The 9,609-nt window shown below is 41.8% G+C and overlaps 1 non-coding gene across 1 annotated transcript; it reads left to right on the top strand.

Annotated features, from left to right (window-relative positions):
• The first annotated feature begins 7,795 nt into the window (after positions 1-7,795).
• Trnal-cag (transfer RNA leucine (anticodon CAG)) lies at positions 7,796-7,879 on the top strand. Its single transcript has one exon. It is a non-coding gene; the product is annotated as a tRNA-Leu (tRNA).
• Positions 7,880-9,609: the final 1,730 nt, after the last annotated feature.

Below are 9,609 nucleotides of genomic sequence, written 5' to 3'. Positions count from 1 at the left end.
GTAAGACATTAAATAGATGGGACTTCGATAAATCATGGCCGGCCGCGGTGGTCTCGCGGTTCTAGGCGCGCAGTCCGGAACCGCGCGACTGCTACGGTCGCAGGTTCGAATCCTGCCTCGGGCATGGATGTGTGTGATGTCCTTAGGTTAGTTAGGTTTAAGTAGTTCTAAGTTCTAGGGGACCGATGACCACAGCTGTTAAGTACCATAGTGCTCAGAGCCATTTGAACCATTTTTGAACCTCGATAAGTGGAAAAAACGAAATGTTCTTGAGCGTTTCAAAGGAAGCGTTAGGCATCGATTGACTAGAGGAGGGGAAAATGTACAGCAGAAGACTAATGGGTAGCTTTCAGAGACGGAACAGTGAAGGCAACTTAAGGGCCAAATAGGTAAAAAAAAGGCTTAGTACAAATCCTTGGGTACCACAGGGGGTGTTGTATTTAAATTATGGAAGGAGAAAGTATAAAATGTAGCAAACGAAGCAAACGAAAAGGAATGTTAGAGTCTAAAAAATTAGATTTGCAGGAAGTGCAAAATGGCTAAGCAGGAATGGGTAGAGAACAAATGTAAGGATTTAGAGACATATTTCACTAGGTGAAAGATAGAGGCCACCCATAGGAAAATCAAAGACGCCTTTGGAGGAAAGAGAAGCAGCTGTATCAATATCAAGTGCTCAGATGGAAATAGAGTTCTAATCAAGGAAGAGAGAACTGAGGGGTGGAAGGAGTATATAGAAGGTCAGTACGAAGGAAATGAACTTGAAGGCAATATTATACTAAGGAAAGAGGACGTAGATGAGATGCGTGATATGATACTGCCAGAATAACATGACACAGCATGAAAGAGCTAAGTCGAAGCAAGGCTCCTGGAGTCGACGACATTCCGCCTGAACTACTGATAGCTTTGGGAGAGCCAGTCGTGACAAATATATTTCATGGTATGCAAGCTGTACGAGGCAGGAGAAATACCCTCAGACTCTTAGACTTCGATAGGAAAGTAATAGTTACAATTCCAAAGAAAGCAGATCCTGAAAGGTGTGAATAACTTCGAATTATCAGTTCAGTTCTTGGATGGGAAGTATTAAGATGAATTCTTTGCAGAATAATGGTAAAATGGTTGAATAAGATCAGTCTGGATCACAGAGAAATGTAGAAACACGTAAGGCAATACTGAAGCTATGACTTCACTTAGAATATTGGTTAATGAAAGACAAACTTACGCTTCCGGCATTTATAGAATTTGACACTGTTGACTGGAACACTCTCTTTGAAGTTCTGAAGGTAGCAGGCGTAAAATACTGGGAGCGAAAGGCTATTTACAGCTGGTACAGAAACCAGACGGCAGTTAAAAGAGTCGAGAGACGTGAGAGAGAAGCAGTGATTGGGAAGGGGGTGAGACAGGTTTGTAGCTTGTCCCACATGTCATTCAGTCTGTACCTTAAGCAAATAGCAAAGGAAACATAAAATATATGGACTACGAATTAAGGTTCAGGGAGAAGAAATAAAAGCACTGAGGTTTGACGATGACACTGTAATTCTGTTAGGGACAGCACAGTACTTGGAACAGCAGTCGAACGGAATAGACAGTCTCTCGAATTGAGGATGTATGATTAACATCAACAGAAGCAAAACAAGGATAATGGGTGTAGTCGAATGAAATCAGGTGATGCTGAGGGAATTAGATTAAGAAACGTGACACTGAAGCTAGTGGATCAGTTTTACTATTTTGGCAGCAAAATGAGGCTGGCGGAACCAGAGATGATACAAAATATAGATTGGCAATGGCAGGGAAACCGTTTCCGAAGTAGACAAATATGCAAACATCGAATGTTGTTTTAAGGTTTAGGAAGTCTTTTCTGAAGGTATTTGTCTGCGGTGAGGCATGTATGGAAGCGTAATGTGGACGATAAACAGTTAACACAAGAAGAGAATAGAGGATTTTGAAATGTGGCGATACGAAAGAATGGTGGAGATTAGATGGGTTGATTGCCTAACTGATGAGGGGTACTGAATAGAATTGGTGATAAAAGAAATTTGTGGTACAAATTGACTAAAAGAAGGGATCAGTTGATAGGCCACATTCTGAGTCATCAAGTGATCACCAATTTAGCATTAGAGGGAAGTATGGAGGGGGGGGGGGAAATAGTAGAGAGAACCAAGAGATGGATATACTAGGCAGATTCACGAAGAGGTATGTTTCAGTAGTTATTTGGTGTTGGAGAGGATTGCAAAGGATAGAGTAGCATGGAGAGGTGCAGCATGAAAACCGCAACAAACAGCATCATATAATGCCTCCTTAAAAGAATTACCTGCATCAAATCACTTGACTGAAACGTCTCAGTCACTCAGCAAGGTGAAATGCTTATAATAAGCACGGAAATTGTAATAAGTCTGTATTTTTTTCTACCCTCATAATCAAACCGCGGCCTATTGAACTAGTATATGTAAAACGACTGTGGTAACAGAATCGTCAAAATAGATTATATATTGCTGTAGCTGCCATAATTCATCAATGATGTTTATTACATACAAATATAGGCATACATATTTCTGTGGCTGTTTCTGTATCGATTTCGTAATAGTCCTGCAAAGGAACATCGTTGCCACAGAACACTATTTATTCTGCTAAAATGTGGTTATATTTGTACATGAAAAGCTATAAAATAAATATGGAAAACGGAAGCCGTCACCAGTGCAGCCAGAGAAATGTTATATGCAAGTATTTATAGTAATTGTTACTATTAAAAAATGAATATGCCGTTGCCCTCTGCCAGTAACAAGACAAACATGTACAACATGCGTGACGTAATTAGTGTCTGCAAAGGCCACGTAAACCTCTCCCCTCTGGGCCTGTCTGCTCTTGCTAAAATGGGACACGCTGCACAGCTTCTTGTTCAGATCGTGACACCGAGAGAGGTAGCACAGTGCCTAACACGCTGTACTTGCATTCAGGACGACTATAGTTGTAATTCCTGGTCAGCTGTACAGTTTTTTGTTTGCCGTGATGTCTCGAAATCGCTTAATGGCAAATGGAAGCACGGTTCCCATGAAAAGGCCACGGCCTATTTCCTTCCTGGTCCCTTCCTAATTTGAGCTTGTGCTCCGATGACCTCTTTGTCGACGGGACCCTAAATTCATTCCTTCCTTCCTGTCCGTGACCCACGCATCAGCTTCCTTTCGTACTTGCAGTTTTAATTAATCTTGACCTTTAGCTTAAAGGATTTTGATCAAGAAATTACAGACAAGTAGGGAGACTACAAAGCTATGTAATAGGAGACATAGACGGACTAGAAGAAACATTGAATGCAACCCTCATGTACCCAACCGCAAACATTATTTAATTACTTAATCCAACAACAATAAAATGAGTGACAAAGCTTGTTTAAACTTATCAGCTTCTACAGATAACAGGGCGGGAGTCATTGGTCGGGAACAAGAGGACGTCACAAGCAATAAACGCGGAAACTGCGAAAAAATGAAGGCAACTGAGAGAGGGTTCTGCCAAACGATGATCCAACGGCAACAGAACGCACAGCAGTATCCGAGCGGCAGCATCGGTCGCTTCGTTATTTGGTTACTGAGTTGCTTTGAAGCTATAACTGCAATGTTTGTCAATCGAGCTGTTGCGAGTTGCCAGCATCAAGATTTTTAAACGGTTTGCTATTTGAAAACCCGGCATCCTTTCCTGGACATCTGAGGCTTCAGCAGTCAGAAAAAATGCTACACTGTGACTCCTGAACAGTTGGTCCATGTGCCACAGAGGCCGACTGTACCAGTCACGAAAGCGCTTGTTGACCTCCCCATTTCGATCTAAAAGTGAAGGACCATTGCCCACTTTAGTTGCTGTTTACAACATCAGTTCCCGAGGCTGCCACTAGTCAAGCTAAAGTCGCACCAGGTTTTCTAGGTAACTTCTTGGGAGGACCACTCTGCAACGTTAAGTTGCCAGCCACTGGCTCCTTCTAGGTGTCAATTTCACCTTGAAACTGTATAACTGCGCGTGAAAGTGTTCGCTTCCATTTAAATGAATTTGTTCATCTTAGTGATACTAATTTTTAATGCAACTAGGTATTGGATTGGAAATAAAAACTAAGTCTATAAAAATACCTACATCGATATCGTCCCTTGGCCGACCTCACATTAAACACGATATTAATATTCAAATTTTCACAGTCTTTAATTACCAAAACTGCCGAATAAATTTTTAGCCTCAAATGGTTCATTTTCTGTAATCCAAGTAATTATAAAGTTTCATTGCCATTCCGTGGGAGAGGACACACCACTGTAGTGTTCAAAACGATATCTTACTAGAATTTTACGGAATACTATACCTAATAATCCCACCTCCGGCTTATTTATAGCACCAAGTAATTTATCGTAAATAAAAATGGTTCAAATGGCTCTGAGCACTATGCGACTTAACTTCCGAGGTCATCAGTCGCCTAAAACTTAGAACTAATTAAACCTAACTAACGTAAGGACATCACACACGTCCATGCCCGAGGCAGGATTCGAATCTGCGACCGTAGCGGTCGCTCGGTTCCAGACTGTAGCGCCTAGAACCGCACGGCCACTCCGGCCGGCTATCGAAAATAAAATGACAACGAAGTATAGTAGGTTTTATCAGTATATGTTATGGATTTTGTATAGTATATGTCTCCGTCTGGTTTCATGGTGGGTTTACGTTAGTGTTGATTTGGTTCCAGTATCGAAATCAAGACGGAATTTAGAAAATGTTCATGACTTTGTCTAAATATTTTAAACTAGTTGTGTTGAATATATACAGCTAAAGATAATCAGTTGATATTTACACCATTTTGAGCTGAATGGATTAGTGTAATACTGTACCACATAATGATTTCTGGGTTGCGACTGCAGTGCATGGCACTGGAGCAAGCGCTTTGTTAGAACGCACTTGCGACAGGACCCTGTTAACTGTAACACACTCTTAAGTTACACTACTCTGATGTAGTCAATTATTTTTCTCGATGTTATGCACGCAGCCTGTTGTTTCCATTTTCTGTAAGCTGATTTTGTAATATCCAATGTCATTAATAAAAATAGCACCTTCCTACATGTTTCTGACTTACACGAGATTTTGTGAGACAGAAACTTTGCTATTAGACTCTTTCGTTATCAAGCTGTAATGATGCTAGATTAGGGTTACCTGTTGAAGAGCGACCCTCTTTACAGTTCAACCAGACAAAGGGATTAACGAGAAATAGGAAATCTGATGAGAGCTATGTGTAGTGACGTTTCCTTTCAATTGTTCAGTTATTTTTCATTATTTTGCTATAGTAGCCAAACCATTATATTTATTGATACACAAAATGTAATGCCAATATATACATTGTTTCCAATGGTTCGAAGTGACATACACTCCTGCAAATGGAAAAAAGAACACATTGACACCGGTGTGTCAGACCCACCATACTTGCTCCGGACACTGCGAGAGGACTGTACAAGCAATGATCACACGCACGGCACAGCGGACACACCAGGAACCGCGGTGTTGGCCGTCGAATGGCGCTAGCTGCGCAGCGTTTGTGCACCGCCATCGTCAGTGTCAGCCAGTTTGAAGTGGCATACGGAGCTCCATCGCAGTCTTTAACACTGGTAGCATGCCGCGACAGCGTGGACGTGAACCGTATGTGCAGTTGACGGACTTTGAGCGAGGGCGTATAGTGGGCATGCGGGAGGCCGGGTGGACGTACCGCCGAATTGCTCAACACGTGGAGCGTGAGGTCTCCACAGTACATCGATGTTGTCGCCAGTGGTCGGCGGAAGGTGCACGTGCCCGTCGACCTGGGACCGGACCGCAGGGACGCACGGATGCACGCCAAGACCGTAGGATCCTACGCAGTGCCGTAGGGGACTGCACCGCCACTTCCCAGCAAATTAGGGACACTGTTGCTCCTGGGGTATCGGCGAGGACCATTCGCAACCGTCTCCATGAAGCTGGCCTACGGTCCCGCACACCGTTAGGCCGTCTTCCGCTCACGCCCCAACATCGTGCAGCCCGCCTCCAGTGGTGTCGCGACAGGCGTGAATGGAGGGACGAATGGAGACGTGTCGTCTTCAGCGATGAGAGTCGCTTCTGCCTTGGTGCCAACGATGGTCGTATGCGTGTTTTGCGCCGTGCAGGTGAGCGCCACAATCAGGACTGCATACGACCGAGGCACACAGGGCCAACACTCGGCATCATGGTGTGGGGAGCGATCTCCTACACTGGCCGTACACCACTGGTGATCGTCGAGGGGACACTGAATAGTGCACGGAACATCCAAACCGTCATCGAACTCATCGTTCTACCATTCCTAGACCGGCAAGGGAACTTGCTGTTCCAACAGGACAATGCACGTCCGCATGTATCCCTTTTGCCACCCAACGTGCTCTAGAAGGTGTAAGTCAACTACCCTGGTCAGCAAGATCTCCGGATCTGTCCCCCATTGAGCATGTTTGGGACTGGATGAAGCGTCGTCTCACGCGGTCTGCACGTCCAGCACGAACGCTGGTCCAACCGAGGCGCCAGGTGGAAATGGCATGGCAAGCCGTTCCACAGGACTACATCCAGCATCTCTACGATCGTCTCCATGGGAGAATAGCAGCCTGCATTGCTGCGAAAGGTGGATATACACTGTACTAGTGCCGACATTGTGCATGCTCTGTTGCCTGTGTCTACGTGCCTGTGGTTCTGTCAGTGTGATCATGTGATGTATCTGACCCCAGGAATGTGTCAATAAAGTTTCCCCTTCCTGGGACAATGAATTCACGGTGTTCTTATTTCAATTTCCAGGAGTGTATATTAACAGTTAACGACATTCATATTCCTGAATGACATATAATTACATACAATACTACGAATCGCTGTACATCTGATAACAGACGACCACACCATACTTGCAACGAAACAAATCAGCCGGCTCTGTATTCTATTTAACATCACACTTATAGCCCATCTCTGTACTATAACGTGTCTTCCCATTTCTCCGTAGTTTTCGATTACACCCCACAGCAGAAATTTTCTTTTAACAGTCCTTTCTATCTCCATCCCCGTATGACTTTTTTCTTTCCTGGTTTCCATACTAAGATACTGTTCTACACTATAAAATTTAGCACATAAATTTCAAGATTTCCAGCTAGGTTGATGACAGTATTTTTCTGGGCAGAATTTCTTTGTCAGTTCTTGAAACTACTGGCCAGTCTAGTTACTCATGTTCAGTATGAGACACCTAATTTTTAATGTTATTACTCACTTATTTACCTATAGGTAACAGTCAGGCGTTGAAATAGCGCAAAGAAAATTTAATTAGTGTAAGCACTCGACAACTGAAAGCATATGTTCTAGCAATCACGCCAGAAGCACTTAAGATATAATTAATTCTTATGTGTACTTCGCAAAACTTTCTTACAGGATTTTTCTTGTAATTTTCTCATAATAACATTTTCTTGTTCACTACTAGCTTAAAGATATTTTATCCTTTTTCTGGATTGTACTTGCGACCTCGTTATTCAATATTTAATGTTTACAATACTACTGTTATGCGTCACAGTCAAAAAGAAAATGTATTTGTCCCAAAATTTCTCGTTACCCGTTTGTTTTACTGTCTCGTATTTTAAAAATTGGCTGGTAAGTTTTCCAGGGAAAAAAACCAAGAGCGGCGCAGTAGTAAGCGGTGGGGAACGCCTGCGAGGTCGGCTGTACCGTTACTCACAGCTCCCCTCCGTATGCCACATTCCTCAGAGTGACGCAAATACACGACAGAAATACAAACCGCAACTAGTTTACGTATCATGTCAGGATGGCCGAGCGGTCTAAGGCGCTGCGTTCAGGTCGCAGTCCACTTCTGTGGGCGTGGGTTCGAATCCCACTTCTGACAAAATTTTTTCTTTCTGCTTGCCTAGCGCGGGTCTCTGCTTATGTCTCAAGAAGTTGTATAGTACTATTTTAAATATCAAATGTTATAATTTCACAAACTTCAAAAAACATTATACTTCATACGAATGTTAGGTACGTATTATAGCTTAAATATAATTAGAGGAGATGGCAGAGAGATGGGCACATATGTTAAAAAGAACACCCCTCCCCAAATGGTTCAAATGGCTCTGAGCACTATGCGACTTAACTTCTGAGGTCATCAGTCGCCTAGAACTTAGAACTAATTAAACCTAACTAACCTAAGGACATCACACACATCCATGCCCGAGGCAGGATTCGAACCTGCAACCGTAGCGGTCGCTCGGCTCCAGACTGTAACGCCTAGAACCGCATGGCCACTCCGGCCAGCCCCCCCCCCCCCCCTCCCCAAAGAGGTATGGGAGATGCTGCAGACTGGTGGCCACAACTGTAAACGGTATCACTTGCTGGCAGTAAATAAAGGTGGGATAAGAGGTACAACTATTTTTAATTCGGAAAAAAGAATTAAAAAACACAGGTCATGAAATATTTTTGGCAATTGTGTTGAATAAAACTTATTTCAATAACATAAATTTTGTTTCTTATTCTCCTGGATCCAAAACAGATTCTTAAGTGTCCATCTTCCCCCCAAAGACCAATAAATCGAAAAAAAGATTAAATCTGTGTTTTAATCACTTTTCTCAGTGGGGTGAGCGGAAACATCAAATTTTCTCATTAATATTATAAAAGCATGAGTTAGATCGCAAAGGAAATTGTAAGTACAAAGTTAAGCACAAGACCTAAAATCCATTATGAATTTGATTTTCATATTTCTTTCCAAAATTATCAATTTTGTTTTTAAATTTGAAAAACATTCTATTCAATCCATTTTACAGTAGCTCAGAATCCTGCTTTCAGGATGTCACTGTGAAATTGCTTTATAATAAACGTAAGAATATTAAAAGAAAACCCATTTCATATAACTGCCAAAGGTTTTCAGTGTAGAACAAACATCAGTTCGCACAATAACCGATGCTGCATCCAAAATACTCGCAAAAAAGTTTCCACTTTAACATTAAATTAAGTAACTGACATCATGTTCAAAATGATCTGTCTCAATATACAAGTTGTACCCCAGAGTAACGAAGAGGCTTCGAAAAACATATGCTTGACTAAAAAATGACTCCTCACCTGTTGAAATAAACTTGTCTAATTGGGCTTGTTTTGTCAAAAGAAACATCAACATAACCATTACCTTCTAAACAACAAATTTTACGAATAGTAACGTATTAAGAATAAAGTTTCACAGAGATACAGGAAATATTTGTTTTATTATAAATCCTGTCATGAATCAAAAAAATTTTATTAACCAGGTAATTTATTCTGGTCAGTTATGATCATCTTCAGACCTGAGTGAATCGAGCGCATTATACAATTCGCGTTACTGTGTATATAGACGTTACAGGCATATAGATGGTGCAGCCAGCTCTATATACTCAATGACTAAAATAATGTAGTGTACTGGATTCCCTTAGGTTTTGAGATGTTCATATTTGTAAGTAAGTAATTGTTAGGTCTTTTTTTCTTTGTGATCTATCACTAGATTTATTATAATTACAACAATAATGAAAAAGCACAAATTTTACATTGCATACAAAGTAAATGACTATTTACTTTTTCCACATACTTCTACTGCAGTATTATCTTCTGGGT

This window comes from Schistocerca serialis, chromosome 4 (genome assembly GCF_023864345.2).
Source record: "Schistocerca serialis cubense isolate TAMUIC-IGC-003099 chromosome 4, iqSchSeri2.2, whole genome shotgun sequence".
In the NCBI taxonomy this organism is placed as follows: domain Eukaryota; kingdom Metazoa; phylum Arthropoda; class Insecta; order Orthoptera; family Acrididae; genus Schistocerca; species Schistocerca serialis.
This window is presented reverse-complemented; position numbering and strand designations above follow the sequence as displayed.